This window comes from Colius striatus, chromosome 13 (genome assembly GCF_028858725.1).
Source record: "Colius striatus isolate bColStr4 chromosome 13, bColStr4.1.hap1, whole genome shotgun sequence".
Taxonomy (NCBI): Eukaryota; Metazoa; Chordata; class Aves; order Coliiformes; family Coliidae; genus Colius; species Colius striatus.
The window spans coordinates 7,086,553-7,100,487 of record NC_084771.1 but is presented as its reverse complement, the minus strand read 5'-3'; the positions used below and the strand labels follow the sequence as shown (position 1 = coordinate 7,100,487).

Here is a 13,935-nt window from a genome sequence, read left to right as displayed (position 1 = left end):
GCTAATAAAACCTGCCCTCAGTGCCCCCGCCTGCCCGGGCACCGTCTCATTTGCCGTTAGAAGCAAACAGGACATCCCCTCAGCAAAGGGCTGAGCTGTTCCGCAGCACGGGGGTGGGAGCAGGAGCGTGAGGGAGTCGCAGCCAGAGCGCACACACACACACAGAGACACACACACAGAGACATGGCTCAGCTGCCTCCAGCCCCCCAAGCCCTGCCGGCTGGCAGGATGGGCTCACTTCCCCCGCAGCACGTCCAGCCCCGGGGGAACACGCAGGTGGCTGGTCCTGGCATGGCCAGCCAGGCATGGGATGCCTGTCCCAGCCATGTGCGCTGCAGCTTCCAATTGCAGCTGGAAAAGTCAAGTACTGAGATGATGCCCAAGTGTGGAACTTCCCCAGGGCCGCATTTTGGTGGCACCAGGAGTGACCGGGAGCACGCGGAACTGCCCCGCACTGAGCCAGGATGGAGGACAGCGATGGTGACCACCAAAACCTCCTTTCCCACTCCATCAGCCACTGACTACTGAGTGCAGGGTTCAGTCAAGGGCCCCTCAAGTCAGGTGTCCGCAAAGGGCAGGAGCTGCTGTGCTGGCAGGCAGGGCAGTGCCTGGAACACAGCCTCTCGCAGGGAATGCCAAAAGCAAAGGCTGATACACCACAAACTTCCCAGTCCCTCAGGATACCAAAGAGTTTTGGAAGCAGATGGTTCAGCGACAAGAACAGCAGCACCTGCTACCCAAGATATCTAGACTAAACTGCCTAATTGTCCACAAATCCATGGTCTGCACTCAGCCCACAGGCATTTCACCCTGCCCTGGGAGCACTCTCTCTCTCCACACAAGCACAAAACTCATCCAGGCTCTGGGGGCTGACCCAAAGCTGAGGGAACCAGCACGGTCCCAGGGACAGGCTCTGGTTGACATGGGATTAGTCTCTGTAACGAACACCCCATTCTCTGCAACAGCACTTCCCTGAGTTGGTGCTTTTGGCAATGAGCAGCTTCCAGAATGAGCTGAGGGATGCCCGCAGCTGAGCAGGACCTGGCAGAGCAGATCCAAGGCCCCAAGCAGGGTGGTAAATTCATGGGTGAGCAGCTGTGGGCAGCGCGGGGCCCAGCTGGCAGTGGCGGGGGAAACGTCTCACCCCAGGCACCAGCCACCATCTGCAAAACCTTCACTGACACAGGAGGAGTCAAAAGCCGCTTCCAAATGTGATCTCACAGCCCAGCGATGCAGGGAAGTACCGGGCCTCAGCGACAGCAGTGCTGCTGCCCTTCAGCTTTAGCACAGGGTGCCTGGGCTGCTGCCCGGCCCTCTCACAGCACAGCCTCCCATCCCACAGAGCTGCTCTGCCCGCAGTCCCTGAACACAGAGGCCTCGATCCTCCTGGGACTGAGAGCACGCACTGCCCTTGAGAAGGGAGTCTTGCTAAAAGCCAGCAGGGGATTTGGCCAAGCAGCAACGAATAATAACCCTGTTTTACAGTGAAAAAGACCTTTCTGTGCACACACAACAGCTGACCAGCAGCAGGGCCCAGCTGACGCCGCAGGTGCAGGCTGGAGATGCAAGCTGGAGGGGGCTCCCCAGGGCTGATGGCAGCCCAGGCTGGCTCCCCAGGGCCCCACGCACCCACCCACGGCAGCACCGGCACCAGGCCCTGGCCAGGGCGGGCTGGGGCTCTGCGGGAAGGCACAGGCAGGCACACGTCCTGCTCGTTTCAACACCCTCCCCCTCGACAAGGGGATTTTGTTCCAATTCTCCTCAGGAACTGCTGTCCCTGGCTGGACCTTCCTGTCATTAACACTACTGTGGCGCCACTGAAGGAAACCAGACCGTAATTTCCAGCTGCAGCAAAAGAGCAGCAGCTGCCTCCTGAGTCTCCAGTCAGCCAAAATCTGTAGGTGGGAGAGAAGAGAGCAGAGAGCATTTGCTGGCTCCAAAGTGATGGGAGAGGCAGCCACGCATCCCTTCATCCAGAGCAAACTGACATGCTGCTCAGGAGAGGAGGCTGAGAGAGCCCTTGAACCTTGTGGGGCACAGGGAAGCTCCCAGTGTCACCATCCCCTTCACCTGTGGGAAAGGGGGAGCTGGCACAGCCCTTCCAAGGGGCTCCCTGTGTGTCCTGGGGGGCTGCTGCCCAGCAAAGCGAGGGAAGGGGAGGATGCCCGGCACAGGGACCTGTGGGCTAGCCTGCCAGCTCACACCTCTCCTTCTCCCATTGCTCCTATCCTGGTCTCTGAAGGCTGGCTGTGGGTGACTGAAGGAGGGAGGACATGTTTACCACACATACCCCAGTAACAAGCAGTTCTAACTCAAACCAGACTCTCCACTAGGTCACATCGAGGGCTTCAACACCAGGTTCTTTCTTTCTTGCCCTGTTTCTGACTCCTGGTGGGTCTCTCATCCCCTGTCATGGGATACAGCACTGCAAAACATCCCACCAGCCCCTCAGCTTGCTTCCTCCACCCTGGTAGGTAAGAAAAAAGAGGCCAGTGCTAGAGGTAGGACACCAGCCCGAGGACCACTGTGGTGGCTTCTGCCTCCTCCCTAGTTCTCATCCAAAGCCAGGGCCCTCCCAGACCACGCTGTCCCAGACAGGTTGCAGCAGCAACGGAAGCACCACTAACGAGCCCCTAATCGCCACAAAAAGGAGGTGGCCAGAGCAAATCCTTAGGACAAGGGTGGAACCAGACAGCACGGAGCTCATCCGAGTCAAACGGAAGCCCAAAACCCTTCCTCTCTTTTTTCCCCCCTTTCTCCCCACTGGAAGGAGACGGGGTTGGGGCTGGAGTCAAAGCTCAAGGCTTCATTCTCTTTATGAAGCTAACAGGAGCTGCTGGAGGGAGTGGGCCAACAGACCTTTAGAGAAGCAGCTTGGAAGGATGTCACAGTTCTGCAAAGAAACAAAGGAACATTTCAAAAACCAGAGAAGTCTCCTTGCCAGGAATGTGGGGAATGTCAGGGAATATTACAAAACAGGATGGAAAAGCTGGCCTCAAGTGATGTTATAGGCTCATATGCTGAGATGCTGAATCCTGACGGAACATGAACCACGGGAATGGCAGACTCGGTTTACTGGGCTTGGTCCCCCACCAGAGAAGCCATGTCTTCCAGCCACCCCTGTGCTACTGTCCACAAACAGGCCTGCCCACGACCCAGACAGTGTAAGTGGAGCCTTTCATGGTGTGTTCTGAGGAGCTGAAGCAAGCAAAGCCTCATAGAACTCAGCCAAAGAGCCTGTTCATGTTACAGCAGGGAGAGGATCTTAGGATGCACTGAGGGAACCAGACTGGTCTGTAGCCGAAGGACAGTCCTGAAGCCCAGACCTTTGCTGTGAGCAACAGGAAATGCTTCTCAGAGGTGGTTAAAACTACTCTCTTTTTCAGTTTTATCAATTAACCAAGTACTTCCCGGCCTTCCAAGCGATTTACAGGCACATGAGCTCACGCCCCCTCAACACAGCTATTCCAGCTAAAGGGAAGTTATGACAGTGAACACATCGGAGTCAGTGCTGTGGCTGCAGACAGCAAGGTCAGCAGCAGAGGAAAACCTCCCCAGGGTCAGGCCAGGGAGAAACCGAGGGGCTGGAAGACAGCAGGAAGCTCCGACTCAACACGCCAATCGTTTGCAGCAGCACTGAAAAGCAGAGGCCAGTTACTGGCAAAGCAGTACCTTTTGGCATGAACAGGCAGGTTTTTTTCCAGCTTCCCTTCCATGTAAAAGCCCTGTGTAAGTAAAACGTTTGTCACAGCAGACTTGATCGGGGGGCTTCTTGCCTGGCCGAGTACTGCCCCAATAGCACAATGGTCTCACTGGTGCTTGCAGTCAAGACACAGAGAGGAGGGGTCTGGGGTCTGCTGCTAACAGGAGATCAGTTCCCCTCCTGCTAATGGGCTTAGTGCAGGGCTGGTGATGGCTCCAGCCCATGTCTGGTGTGTTCTAGGGGTTACAGCAGGAAAACTTTGTCCTAAAGGCAGTGATATTGGAATATCCACCTGCAATCAAATACAGAGGAAGCTCTCCAACACAACCTTTCAGGACAGGAGGAGCAGAGCAAAGGCTGTCACAGTGCTTGCTTGGGCCTCCCTGGGTAGCAGGAGACCAGCCAGGGAGACCCCCTTTGCACAGAGGTATCTGACACGTGTAAACTTCCCCTGCAGTCACCTTTGCACCCTTCAGAACGCTTTACAACGTTCAGCCCTTCTCATGCAAGCGTTACTTCTCAGTCTCACTTGCGTGTGGCAGATCTCCAGTTGATGTTTCTGAGGAAACCTTTGCCTCAGAGAACTTCTACCTCAGAACTGCAGGCTAACACCATCTGTGGTAAATCAGTCAGCTCACGTCCTTCTGAAACTCACCCGTGTCTGTTCTTGTGAGTCGCTGATTTTTGACTCGCACTCTCATGTTTCCTGAGAGGGACTCAGACACTCAATTAACGCTCAGCTTCTGCAAGAGGTTAGCAAAATGGAGTGCTGAGCTGCCCTGAACCGGCAGATTGTGACAGTCCCTGTTCCCTGCCCTTTGCCAAGGGCTGGCCCCGCGTGCCAGCAGCCCTGGCCAACCTCAGCACCCTGAGGGGCAGCAGCGCCAGTCCCCCAGTCACCACGGCCGCTGGCCCCGTCTGAGACAGCCTGCAGCTCGCTTTCATCCCAGCAAACCCAAGTCCCAGTGTGATTCTGTGAGGCAGTCCTGCTGTGCTGTTGAGCTGCAGGCAGCCAGCCAGGCACAGCCTCACAGCCTGTGCAGGGCGAGAGCCACCCGCCACCGCTGGCCCCGCGGCTCCTGCTCCTCACAAAGCCAGCTGCTGGAATTGGTGCTTGGTCTCTCGCTTTCTGACACAGCTTTGGCTGATAAGTTATGCCATCAGGAAGGTCGAGCCATGCTTGCCACGCTCATTTTCCCTTCTGTACCCTCTTTTCCAAGCCTCCCCTCCAGACAAGGAGCCATTACTGGATAAACTACTGGTGCCCACAGGGTGGGCCAAAGAGATAAGCAGGCAGTGAGCAGGAGGCACTGGCAGCAAGCAGGACATGCCCAGGGCACTGACCAGGCAGGGCAGCGGCCACAGCAGCCACCAGCTCACTGGGCACCTGCAGCTCCTCCAGTCTCTGCTGGAGATGGGCAAAAGGGGATTAGCAACAGCAAACGGGGAGAGCAGTGCCACAGGCAGCAGCACATCACTCAGTGGGCTTGGGAGCCTGGCCAGGGAACACGAGGGCCTCAATAACCCACACACCACGGACTTACACAGCACCAGGTTATATTTACCCGTCCTATCTCCCTGCTGCCAGGAGCCACTTACGAGCACAGCTCCTGTTTGAGGAGTGGCACGTACCACCCATGAGCATGCAGCTTCCCCAGGTGAGCAGTCAGGCAGGCCAGTGCAGCCAGAGAGAAGCCCCAGGCCACCTGAGATCCCTGTGTTCATTTGCAGTGAGAAGATGGGGATCTTGGAGGTTTTGGGTCCCATGAGGCAGTACCCCACCCCAAGCCCAAGCCAGGCACTCAGGGAGGGCTGACCCTGTCAAGACAGATGTTAATTCACCATGTTTTCCTCCTCTCTACGGAGACAAAAGATAAAATGCCAATGAACTTTATAAAAAACTAATATCTGAGACTTCTAACTTCATCCTCCTCTGCCCTCTCTGATGGCTGCAGAGAGACACAGGCTCCCTTCCCAGGACTCTGCCTGCAGGACCTCAATCCAGTACCTCAAAATGAGAGGTGCCAGCCAAAGCACGGCTCTGGCAGAGGAGGGCAGAAAGGACAGGGGCAGAGGCTGCCATCGCAGAGCAAAGGGCTCGCTGAGAGTTTGCATGTGGCTGAGAAGGGGGCAGGAAGGAAAAACGTCAAACCACAGAGCTCTGCCAAGTGCCTGGCGCTGCTTCCGGCAGCAGTTTTGCAGAGCTTAATTAATGAGCAAACATCTGCAGCTTCACATCCCGTAAGGAACGTTCACAAAAACACACTCTGCTCATGCAAAAACCCCATGCATACTTAATTGTTACAGATCGGCGCTGGTGGAGCAGGTGGGGAAACTGTGGAGCAGGAGAGGGGCCATCACAGCACAAGCTGCAAGGGCAGTGGGACCCCCGCACAGCTCCCTGTGCTGGAAGGAGCACTCCAGGGCACAGGCAGCTCCTCTGAAGACAGGGCTTTACTGATGCAGAAAGTGAACCCAACAAAGATTCACCTTCAGTCAAGTCCCAGTCTTCCTCCACCTCCCTGCTGCCCAGAATCCTTCAGCCACTCGCAGCCTGCCCAAGCTACAGGTTGCCTAACATTTACTTGCAAGTCCAAGGTCAAGGCCAACAGCATCTGTGTGCCCAGAGAATGGAGCACAGGGCACAGAAGCTTTGGCTCACCAGCAAGCTCCAACATTCCTCTCTCTTGACCACTTCTTCCATACCACACTACACATCCTGCTGATACCTTGGGGACCTCTCCCAGTGTCTGGGGACTGATCAGGAAGGATAGGTCAGGGAATTACATGGGCATCTCACCCATCTCTTCAAATCTACATGCCAGAGCAAGAGTGTGCCTTCCACCAGACACACACACATCCCCATCCAGCCCTCCAGTTGCTGGGGCACATCCCCACCCCAGGAACCACCCCATTTCACTGCAGCGTCACTCACACTGCGGAGGCAGGGGGAGAGCAGGGGAAGAGCAGAGGATCACACAGATCAGGATCCACTCCTACCCGTGGCCAGAAGCAGACAGCCAGGAAGGAGCTCCAAACCAAGGCCTGTAGCTCTTCTTCCCCAAAAGCCATCCTGGGGCTCTGTGGGATGGTGCTGCTGGGGCCCTGGCAGCCCGTGGAGGAACCGACAGTCTGCAGAGACCCCTCAGTCACCCACTCACAGCCAGGGAGCCTAAACCAGGGAGGATGCAGGGACATGTGCCCCTCTCACAGCAGCTGTCCTTGCTCTGGGGACCACATCTCACAGCTTCTCTAAAAGGCAGACCTGAAAGCATCCTTTAGAGAATTCACAAAGCCAACAGTGCAGGTTTGTTTCCATAACGCGAGGGCACCAAACACCATGGCCGGCCCAGCAGCGGGGAGGGGGCAACGCTGCACCCCCAGTAGCCACATCAGTGCTGCAAAGTGGGATTTCCAGCTTTTCACCATCAAAACACAGACCCCACCCACCCCCCATGGTCGCAGGCGGCAGTGGGCAGGAAGGCCAGCCGCCTCTTCCACTCATGCACATGTTTGTTGTATCTGGAGCAGCTGTTCAAGGAGCACAGCCCCATTTCCTTCAGAAACATCTCCTGTTTAACCAGTCCATGACAAATCAATGCACACTTGTTTTGCTTTCTGTATCGAACGCTCATAAGCTATCAGCCAGCTGGCATTGCTCCAGCTACCCAGCAGAGGCGGGTTTGGTGTCTCTTTGTAGCTGCGTGGCTACAAACCTGAGGACTGTGGGCAGGTTTTACAGCCAGAGAAGCTCTACAGAGGCAAAACCCAAGAGGAAAGGAGGGCAGGGCACAGACACAGCCAATACCAAATGCCCCTGACCCTGATGCAGGGAAGGTTTTGACTGCCCCGGCTGAGGCAGTTCTGCTGGCTGAGCAAACGCTCCTCCTCCTGCTCCTTCAGGGCCAGCACATCTGCCCGAGGGCTCAGTGGCTGCCCAGCAACACAGGCCCCGCTCTCCCATTCCCAGTGACGACAAAACTACTTGAAAGAAAATCAGTTCAGGTCATCCCAACGCTTCCCACGTCCCGTTGGGCAGAAACAGCCCCGGCAGCGTGGGGAATAGCCGTGGCCACCAGCGTGAGCCCTGCCTGAGCTGCCTCGCCAGCACCGTCCCTTGCAGCGCCCGCCGGCAGGCACCCAGGGGCATCTCCCAACCCCCTACAGGGCCCAGGGCAGAGTTCAAAACTATGCAGCTCCTTTTGTGCTGGGAATGATCCTCATCACAGTGACCTGCACCATCTCGATTTATTCACCCACTCTTCCCAGGCTTTTTCCTCTTTTGCAATCTGGATGCCAACCATCAGGCCAGTGGCTGCCGTGGTCCATGGCCCAGCACAGGACGATGCCAGTCTGCAGCCCAAAGCTGTCAGAGTGGTGATGGTCCCAGCACTGTGCTTTCTAACTGCTCTCTGGGCCGTGGTTCATCTCCCCTTCAACTGTGGGCACCCGAGCACGGGCTGAATCCTGTTCCAACGTGCGGGAGCCCACCAGCAACTGTCAGCAAGGCAGATCTTTGGAGCACACACCTGAGGTGTGAAACAACAACCACAAATTGGCCTCCCCAGGCAGAGTCTTGTTGGAAGAGCAGGCATATATTGGAAACCCTGGGCAGCCCTGGCTGGAGCAGTGGCCACCCAGACCAGTCCCCCAGCAGCAGCCTGGCAGTGGGCACCTGTGCAAAAGGGCAGCACCCAATGAGCCTCCCAAATGCTCTCAGAGGCTGTCTACACAATACCAGTGCTCCCAGCTCACTCTTCCCACCCCACCTCACAGCCAGCAGCGTTTGGTGGCTGGGACCACCACGCCTCAGGTTGCCAGAGCTGGGGGATGCTGCCAGTGGCCCCAGCAGAGACGGGGCCAGGAGCCAACCCGAAACAATGAGAACCATTTACAGAGCAGGAAGCTGCATCTGCTGGATGAAACGCTATCTTCAAACAAGACGTGTTTGGATAACTCCAGTTTCATAACTCGCCTCTTCCGATCTTAGGAAATCACAGTAATAAAAAGAAAACAACACGGGAGAGAAGAAACTTGGCATGGGGAACAATGGGAGCCCGGGGCAGCGGGGCTCCGGCTGCAGGCACAGGGACCCTGCACAGGGATCCAGCTCTGATCAAACATCAGTGGGAAAACAGTTCAGTCTGCACCACAGACACCCAGAGCACAGCACATGTTGATGGTCTCACACATTACCACACCTGCTGGGTCGGTTTTGCTTTCAATGGAAATCAAAGCCATCTTGGGGGAGGGAATAGAGTCAGATAGAGGTCAAACTTTGGGGTCCAACAGCACTTATCTTCATCATCTTAAAGGTAAGGGAAGGAAAATGGCCTTCAAGGGTGGAAGGGGATGACAGGTCAGCTTTTCTTGGCATTGACCGCTTCTGGGACCCAGACAGACAGCAGTGCTCAGCGTGGTGTTAGCAGTGCTCAGTCAGATGAAGACAAACCCGTCTGCCCCGTAAATTCCAAATGCTAATCTACAGACACTAGGAAAGGACTTGATGGTGTCTTAGCAGGTCACTACTTGGCAAGGAGAGGGAAGAGAAACACAAGAGCTCCTCAGCTCCAAGCCCAAGGCAGCTGCTCTCTGGCCCAGCACAACAGGAATCCCCAGCAGAGCTGCTACCCACACAGCGGGGCTGACGCCAGCCCTCACCCCAGACCACGAGCCCTCACCCCAGATCACGAGCCCTCACCCCAGATCACGTGCAGCCAGCAGCAGCTGCATTTCCCAGAGCACAGCTCCTCCCTGCTGGGGCTTCCTGCAGACAAGGAATGAGCAGCCCTCACCCTCCATCAGCCACAAGCAGAGGGCAGCGACCAGCCCAGAATGGGAAGGTTGTCCCATGGTTCTGTGGCTGGCATGGTGTGGTGTGGTGTGGCACGGCATGGCAGGGCACAGCAAGGCAGAGCAGTGCCACAAGAGCAGCCTGAAGCAGGAAACTGCCCAGTAACTCTGTTTGCAGAGGAACCCAGGGCACTCGTTGGGCCCCCAGCTCTGTGCAGGCCCCTGCGCTGGGCATCAGCCCCCATTTCTAACACGTGCCAAGGGGGCAACGACCCATGAGAAGGCAGGGGGAGGGGGGGTTGTGGAGACAGAGCTTGGTAATGGGATTTTGTTCCTATTTTAAAGGTGAAGCAGGGCTGGCCGTGCCCTGCAACTTCACACTGTCCTGTTGGCTCTGAGCTCCCAGTGCAAATGGCTGCTTTGGGCCCCGATCCCCTGCCACTGCCCTGTCCCACGGCCACTGCACTGCCCCTGCCAGCTCCAACAACTTAGGAGAAGGAGCCAGAAGTGAGATCACTGGGCTGTGGCCACGGGACCCCTCCCCAGCACCCACCTCCTCTCCCCACCCTCCCCAGTCCAAATATAAACTTGCTTACAGGAAATGCCTTAAAGAAAAGGCACCTCCCTGAGTCCCGGAGAATGCCCAGAAAATAAACCAACTCTCAACTCGAAGGAAATAGCTTTTTTTTCAAAAAAAAAACACCTCCCCCTGCAAGGCAGCTTTAACCCTTTCATTCCCTGCTGCAAATGCTGCCACTCGTCTACCTCAAGGGACTTCAAGGTGTCTGTGCTCTGGACCAGCGATGCCGGAGAAGCCTCATGCCAGAGGTCCCCATGTTCCTCCAGCATCATCAAGCCTTGAGCAAAAATGGTCCAAAACTCCATAATCCAAATGCAAACTCTCTTTCTGACAAGGAGAGTGCCTGGTCCTTAAAGCAGACTCACTGGGACCCGCTCTGGATCTTGCACAAGCGCCGGCCCCGTTCCCAGCACCGCTGGGCAGATGAGGAGCTCACATGGTTGCTGGTGTTCCCAGGGCCCCATTGCCCCATGCAGCAGGGGGCTGGGGCTGCACCTGCACCTCCCCAGCCCAGCCCTGTTCCACCAGCCCTCCCACAGGACACGCTTGCCCAGGTTGCCCATGGGGCTCCCTGCGAGGGCCCAGCAAAGCCACTGACAGAGCCTCAGCAGGTACAAACGCTGCTCTCACATCAACAGCCTGGCCTAGCACACAGGAAAGGAAAGAGAGAAGAAACCCAGGGAGGCAGGACAGGGAGAGACAGCTGCCTCTGAACAGTCAAGGTGGCTCCAGAGCAAACAGCCCAGCACAGGGAGTACAGAGCTCACCCCCCAGCCCCCCTGGGGACCCAGGGCAGCAGACAGACCATCTGGCACCCCAGGAGAGCCCTTGGCCAACACTGGCACCGAGGCACAGGCACTGCCATGGGCACGGGTACTGCTGGAGAGGAACGGTGATGGATTGGGAGCAGTAAACCAAAGGACAGGATTCGGGAGCATTGCCCAGGCATTCACAGCTCACAACCTACACAGAAGGCAATTCGGCTATTGGTCTTCTACAGAGGAGGAAGCTGAGGCAAAGTCGAGCCAGAAGCTCAGCCAAGAGCATGGCCCAGCTCCCTGCATTCCCTAAAGCACTTCCCTTGTCCCCAGACTGCAGCTCCTCCCTAAACGTGCCCCTTAAAAAATGTATACTCAGGGCTTTAAGTCTCAGATGCACAGAGTGGCTTGATACAATTCAGCTGCTGCTGCAAAATGCCTAAAATACTTGTTGCTTTTTGTTTTTCTGAACAGCAGCAGCACTGGCAAATTCATGCTGCAGAGGTGTGTGCAGGACCTGGGCGTGGGAAAGGGAAGCAGCGGGGTCAGCTTCCACTTGGCTGCAAAGCAAATGTCTGTCCGGAGCACAAGTCAAAGGTTCAGCAGAAGATGCTGCCTGCCAAGTGAGAAGAGAGGCCACTTCTGCTCAGGCAGGGATCTTTTGCCTCACAGATGGAGGTACCCAGTGTGAGCAGCCCTGATCCCTAAGGGCAGACAGCTTCAGGAGCTGGCAGTCACCCTGGAGAGCTCTCTAGGGGAGAGACACTTCTGCAACAGCCAAGCAGAGTGCAAGAGAGCAGGGTTGTCCTGGCTCAGCTGAGACAAGCTGTGCAAGGACACCCAGTGATGGAGTATGCATTCTGTACATAAAGCCTCTGGAGACACCCACATGGAAGGTGTTGAGGAAGAACAAGTCAGGCAGCAGAGGTCCTGTGGCCACAGGCAGTGTGCAGGAGGGAGGTCTCCAGCCGCTGCAGCCTGACCCATGTGAAGCACAGAGGTGTGTGCTGGGACCTGGGGCCAGGTGAACTGGGGCAGCCCTGAGCACTCCCAGCCCTGCCCCGGGCACCCCACGGCCATCCATGGGCACCATGCTGCACTCGCTCCTCTGCCATGAGACAGACAGGGAGGAAACACCACGATGTCCTACAGCAAATCACACGGGCAAATCATCTATGTGGACTTCAGCTTAGCCTCCATCTGCTTGTCACATGGCCAGCCCCGTTACAGGAGGGTCACACACAGCACTCATCTGTCCTCCTGGCAGGATGAGGCCTCGGGAAGCCAAACTGCAAAGGCACAGGTCCCTCTGCGGTGGCTCCCAGGCAGCTGCCAGCTGCCCCGCGGGCAGAGACTGAGGCACCACGGAAACCACCAACCGTCCCACAAGAAACATTCTCTGCTCCAAAGCAGCAGCAAAACAACGAGGAGCACTTGCAAGTGAAGATAAAGAGATGTGGAGATGGGCACAAGGCTGGTGAATGAAAGAAAGGAGAGGCTGAACTGCTGCCAGGACACGTCAGCTCTGCCATGCCGTCAGCCCAACGCTCAGGCTGCCCTCGGAGTGCTCCTGGGGCTGGGGGAACGGAGGCAGCCGAGGGCACTTAAGTCCTTCAAATCCTTTTTTAAAAAGCCTGTTGTTTTTAGCTGGAGGACAACCATTGCTCCTTACATTGCAGCACCACAGCTCCCAGGGCTTCACCCCAGCAGAAATCCTGCAGCCCTGGGCAGCCAGGCTGGTGTGTGCCACGGCCAGGAGGCTCTGCTGAGCCCTCGCCAGGGAACAGCCTCCCTGGAGCTCTGCTCAGGAGGCCGTGCAGCAGCCCTGAGGCAGGTCTCTGCCTGGGAAAGTGAAGCCGAAACACCAGCCCTGGCTGCCCAGACGTACGGCTCTTGCCCAATGACATTGATGAAACAAGGTCAAGTGTGCTTGGACTCACTGCTGAGCGTCACCATCCCACAGCCTCATGACACCTCTGTCACTGCCCGTGGCCTTGCCAGTTTCTCCGGGAGTAGCAGAAGGAACTGACCCCCATCCAGCCCTCACCAGCCCCCCTGAGCAAGGCTCACCTGCAGCCCTAGAGACTTCTCCACCTCCCTCCCCAGCCTAACTCAGCCTTTAGCCCAGAGCTTGCAGCCAAGCCTCATCCTCTTCAATCTTTTTCTGGTTTTCCTTCCTTTTTCCTTTAAATACTTGCTTTCTGGTGCTCTCTGCCCACACTTCCTTCCCCAGCCCCCAGCTGAGCTGCTGCCTGTCAGCCACCCACCCTGCAGACACAGGCTTCTGGTGGGAAGACAGGAGGAAGGGGGACAAGCCCCAGAGCCCCTCTGCTTTACCCCTGCACAGCTTGCAGTCATGTGGGAGGCTCACAGCTTGGGGCCAGATCCCTCCAGGCCTGAAGAGTTGCTGCCCTGGCTCCACAAATATCTGGTCCCAGGCAGCTGCCTGCCACGGGGCCGCCACTTCCACCTCCTCTCCCCAAAACACTCATCAGCACAGCAGTGAGACCCAGCATGGGCTGTGGCAGAAGCCACTTATTGCTGTTCCCAGAAGGAATGGGAGAGAGCGTGACTCCTTGAGCAGCCCCAGACAAAAGGGCTTTGAGAGGCTGAACTTGTGCCCTTGACAGCAGCAAAAATATTCTAGTAAAATTCATGGTGGAGAGGAAAGAGAGATCAGAAACCCCATCATGTACCTTTGCAAATGACTGGCCCTTGAGCAGTGATGGCCTGCAGGGCCACTCCTCTCCCCCTGCCACCCACAAGCAGTGCTGAGTCCTTCAACAGTGGCGCTGGTCCCTGCTGCTGCAGTGAGCTGTGAGCAGGGGCATCCCTGGCTGCTGCCAGCAGGCATGGTGAGCCCAGCAGGCACAGGCTTTCTGCAGGCCTTGCGTGCACATGTTGCACTCAGATGCTTTTCCCTCCCAGATAAAGGGCAGGAAATCCCCCGGCACACCCGGCCCCAGCGCTGTGCTGGGCCCCTTGGGTTCAGCAGTGTGCTGTCCCAGGAGGAGCCGCCCAGCTCCTGCTCCCAATTAAGCAACAAGAGGCCCAGGCCCTGGCCGCAGGGTCCATGGAAATCCAGATGTTCGCCCCATGCC

General features: G+C 56.9%; 1 protein-coding gene across 2 annotated transcripts in view; it reads right to left on the bottom strand.

Annotated features, from left to right (window-relative positions):
* STARD8 (StAR related lipid transfer domain containing 8) overlaps nucleotides 1-13,935 on the bottom strand; it is a 62,152-nt gene that overhangs the window by 21,065 nt on the left and 27,152 nt on the right. The window lies entirely within an intron of this gene.